Here is a 5,359-nt window from a genome sequence, read left to right on the forward strand (position 1 = left end):
GCAACCCACATGTGGTGCTCATTTTCAAAATGCAATAGGAGAACAACAAAACATAAACATAGAAAACAAGGTAGTTTTATATGGAGTTGGTCTTCCAACAACAGTTGAGGATTAACAAAAATGTAATTGTACAGAGACAAATATTTGCTACTTGAACCAGCAAAAATAAAAATATTGTATTCTTTCACTAAAAAAAAAAAAAAAAAGGTTATTTAATACTATTGCCATTACTGTAACCAAACAGAATGGCCAGATGGTACTGTACTCAAAGGTCTTATTCACTGCATGGCATAACTGGGCATAACTGTGAACAATGATAGTTTGTGCCATCCATGCTTACTCTCTTTGCTGTAATGGCTCTGAGAGGCATCACTATAATCCAAAAGCACCAGGTTTTTAAAAAAGCATTTAAGAAATATTTATTTTTAGGCAAACGGACATCAATTGGAATTTTGTTGCCTATACCTATTTTTAAAAAATCCCACTAGATACCCCACACCAGTGAAATAGCTTAAGAAACAACACTTAAGTTGTGAAGGGCCCCTTCTTCTCCCCCAGATCTGTGAGCTGTTGACCGTGTCTTTCTTACAGTCTTAGGCCTTTAATGTCAAGGTTGCTGCAACTGAAAAGCAGATATGTTGGGGGAGTTTTGCTAGTTTAAAAATCTTAAAAGTACAGTCTCACTAGGGAGAGAGGTTTGGAAATAAAGGGATAAGCTAATTATTTATAATTAGGTCAGACTGGGTAGGCTGATTGCCATAATTAACATTGCCTAATGACTGTCCTCAGGGATTTTACTTGGATATACCAGGTGAAATCTGGTAAAAGTTGATATCTATTCTTCTCTTCTAGCGTGATCGCATTTACAGCTCCCAACTAAAGCAGACGTGTGAGCAGGGATGTGCGTAGGAGGCTGGGAGCGTGAGAGGAGCAGTGCACGGTGCGGGCTGGAGAGAGACGGGGAAATGTAGGTTAGTGTGCTGGAAGGCTGAGCAGACTGGGTTAACACAAGCGCTCTCGGGAGGGAAGTATGTGTGGGCTGGGGAAATACTCCTGAGCTAGCAATGGGGGAGCTGGGTGAAGCTTATAAGTAGTTAGAGATCTGTGCATCAAAGCAAGCTGCAGCATTTCTTAATTGAAAAGGAATCTCTAGAAAATAGAGAAGGAGTATTCATGTGGCTCAAATAGCTAGGGGGCCTTCCTACAGACTGAGTTACACACCAGAGGTGCACAGACTGCGCATGTAAATGTTTCACACAGCAATCATGAGTCATGAACATTTCCCTTCCTATAGCTTCTTGTAGGATAAGCTCAGACAAGATCCTGTGGGATCCCATATTGAGTCTGTGCTAGTGGTTGTGCCTGACTGCACAACGTTCTCCTACAGCACAGCATTTTCCTACCTGCCCTTGTCTCATTGTAGGAATCTTTTCTCCCTTCAGCCTAGTTGCTTTAATCCTCTTGTATGACACATGTAAAATGAAGCTGAATAATAGCCATGCAGATGCAAGAAATAATTAACGGCAAAGAGGATAGAAAAGAACCTGAGACTATGTTACTTCAAGCCCACTTAGGAAGAGCATCATCCATACCTTGAACGACAGATAGCATGACCAAGAGTCCTGACGTGGCCCTTGTACAGCTTTCTACCTGGGTGTTCAAAATTTCAGGCTACATCCAAGCCTTGGCCTTCCCAAGCAGCATCATGCCAGTAGTTCTTGTTTGTACTACAGGGGAAACGCCAGCTCAAGTGCTTTGTTGACCAAGTGGTAGTTGCCTGACATAAAAATGACTGGTACAAATAATTTAGTATGTAATGGGAGACAAGACAATTTCTCTATGAAGAGGCTGATGGGCAGGTAGTGGAGGCTGACTGGTGTTGCTCTGTTTTTAATATCATGTGTAGCTCAAGAAACAAAAAAATACTTTTCCATCTCCACTGACCTCAGGCTCAAATACTTTTAAGAAGGCCTCCAGATCTTTCATAGGTATTCAGTGGTATGGTGAGGGCAAATAAATACACCCAACTGCATTTCTCTGATTTGTGCAACATTGATGCCTCCCTACTGCCTCTTTGGAAATGTGACTGGGTGTGGTGGGTTTTTCTTATTCAGACTTAAAGTGACTGTCAGGTAACAAAATGGTTAGAGGAGCTACAAGACTCACAGCTATCAAGATGCACAACCAAAAGACAGATTATGACTAGAACTGTGTGAAAAATACAGACACCTGACATGGATGTGCATCTTCAAATCACATACTACTTTCTTTGAAGTATTCATGCCCGCACCCCCCCCCCCCAAAGCAAACACAAAACTTTACAAAAATCAAAACATTTAGTCTTGACAGATTTTAAACACATGTCCCTGTTTCCATTTGCATGAGTTTTCATTTGGAAGTTTATTTCAAGTTTATGTAAACTTTCCCTTTGAACCATACAAAGGTGTTCTTAAAATACTGAAATCCAAAATGAAGTGTTCATTGCAGATCAAAGTAAATGCCTTCATTCTCTAGTAAGCTTCTAATCCATTCCTGTCCCCCCCAAACTTTAAAAACATTGTTCTGACTAATCTAACATTTTTTCAATTAAAGCCGACCACTTACTTTGGAGGCAACATGGGCATCATCCTGATCAAACACAGCCAGATGCTCATGGTGCCACAATTTTGTATGGGCATCTAACAGAAGAATGACTGTTAAAAATTGCCTTCATATTGCAAATTTTGGTAAGCAGCAACTGCAATGAGGCACTCAGAGGGCCTTTTTATCTCTTGCTGCTCTGAAGGTTACTCTCCCCAGGTTACCATCAGTGTCTCCCATACATTTTTCTGAAGTCATTTAGGACCTGTCTCAGTTAGCCTCACCTCACCTCCCGCCTGTGTCAAACATTCCTGTTCCTGTTACCTTCTTGCAGGAAAGAACTGTTGGCGTGCAGGGTTTTAATTTCTGTGTTGGAAAGGACATTACCCTTGCCCTGATGAAAAACAATACAGCATTGTCTCACAATTACAGACAGTTTTAAAGAGAACCATTGTAAGTCTGCAATTCACAGGTACAGCTGTCGGCCTGGAAATCCCACGCTGACGCCAAGGGGTATATAGCAGCCACTGGGGGAACTGTGAACTAAATGAATGAGTTCCATTGAAACTGGTGCTAAAAGAAAAGCCTCATACACTCTTAACCAGCACAAGATTGTTCATTATAAAAAAATAGTACCTCCACATTTTAAACTAATGATGACTTTTAGGCATGGTGTAATTATAGCACCAGTGGGAACCCATATGTCACCGAACTTTCAAATGTAAAGGTTGTGCCTACAAAATGAAGCCATATATTCCCATTAATTGAAGCAGTTGATTTTCAGTTACACAATATTAGTTTTAATGGTGAGACTATTAGAAAGTCTGTGGATTTCTTTTTGCTATTGATCTATAGTGTTAAGGTGGCACACTTTAAACTGATCGGGGTTGGAAAGAGGGTGACATTCGTGCCAGCAAAGTTATAAATATAAGTGACTTGTATAGTTGTCGTCTGTAAGTTAGCATTAGAATAACCTTGGAGGAATGGTAGATTTGTGCTGTCAGCACAGCCTTCACAGCTAGAGGATAAAGGATTAGCAAGAGAAATTTTGATGAGGGTATTTACTACTAATGACTGCCTTCAAAATTGCCTTTTATCTACAGCTTTTCAAAGCATTTTCCATTCATTAAGCCTTATAAAACCTTTGTAAAATTGGTAGAAGATATAGAAATGCAGATATCTTTGTGCCAAAACACACAGTACTATTTTGATAGTAAAGGGCAGCAGTACACACTAAACATTATTTAAAATAGGAATTGCACAATTTTACAGTGATGCTGTTAATTAGAGTTTGACCAGAACAGGGGAACAGTCTTGCTCTTAAGAAAAAATGGTGTGGAAAGATCAGTAAATAGTGCTCAGGGCTTCTGTTTTGTATTGTAGCAGTAAGACAGATGTATGTTATGCAGTGATATAAAAAAAAAAAAAAGTTAAGGATATGAATGGCACCTGTTCTTTTATTGTAATGAAATCTGTTTCCCAAACTGCCAACCCCAAGAGAGCAAAAGCAGTGAGTCAGGCCTACTAAACTGATGAGCTGAAAACCCTGAGATTTAAAAAATAATAAATGTAGGGTCTTTTTTTTTTTGAGGTCTTTTGAGCATTTAGAGTCAGATTTCCACTCCTCTGCAGCCTCAAGGAATATAAATTATAAAGAAAGGAAGAAAGGATGAAGGGAGGGAAGGAAGGAAAGAGGGAAGGAAGAAAGGAAGAAAGCAAGCTGGAGGCCTATACATAGAGCTGTTCAGTCTAGCGGTGTACAAGAGATGCCAGAGCCAGAAGTCATGCAGCTGTTTCAGAGTGTGAGAGCTGGAAAGACGAGGCTTACTGGGTTGCAGCAGGTGAAGATATGAGCTCAGCCTGGCTGCATTAGCAGAGTAGTGACAAGCAAAACTTTAGGTGTGGGGTTTTCTGGTAAGTCCATCCTTCCTTCCCTCCTCCCTTCCTTTTCTTTTTTATTTTTTTTTCCTTCTTTCTTTCTTTCTTTCCTTCCTTAATTTCTTCCTTCCTTCCTTCCCTTTCTTCTTTCCTCATTGCCTTGCCTTGCACGCCTTTCTTCCTTTTTAGCTACACTAGTTATTACTTTTTAAATAATGGGTTAAGTCTCAGTGTTGCTGTTTAAATTTCTGGTTATTGAAGCACCTCAAAATTCAGCGTTGCTATAGGAGCAATGTTTAAGGGCTATCAATACAATTAGTCAGCCCTATAAAAACACAAGTAATTTAATAGCATATAACTGAAGGCTGCCAAAATATACAGTAATCTGTTGGAAATCTGAAGTTATATCCACATGTGTCGGTGTGAGTCAGTGAATGATATGTACATTTTAAAAAAAAGTAGAAACAGGTTTTTACTTGGAAATGACTTGTGGAACAAGCTTCACAGTATCTCTGAATATTTTTAAAGGGAAAGACGCAAAAGATAATACACAGGATGACTTGCAGAATCAGCCATGCACTGTTCAAGGGGCTACAGGAATTTTTTGCACCAGTGAAGTGATAGCACCTCCCCACAGCAACCAGAAGACTTGGTAAGAATGAAAGGTCGTCGTCACAGTGAGTAAAATGTTGCATCCCATTTGGGTGGCTTCCAGGAAATACTGTTATTTAGTTAGTTTTCTTATTGTTTTGTCATTTCAGCTCATTGAGCCAGCCAGAATTTAACTCCATTTAAAAAAAAATAGAAAAAAGATTTCTGCCAGTTAAATGGTGCAGAAGAAGGTTGGGTGAGCATCAGAGATGGTACACTAAAAGCGTGGGGGAGGCAGAAGGAGGGTGTA

The sequence above is a fragment of the Egretta garzetta genome, unplaced genomic scaffold, assembly GCF_000687185.1.
Source record: "Egretta garzetta isolate BGI_Z169 unplaced genomic scaffold, ASM68718v1 scaffold23, whole genome shotgun sequence".
Taxonomy (NCBI): Eukaryota; Metazoa; Chordata; class Aves; order Pelecaniformes; family Ardeidae; genus Egretta; species Egretta garzetta.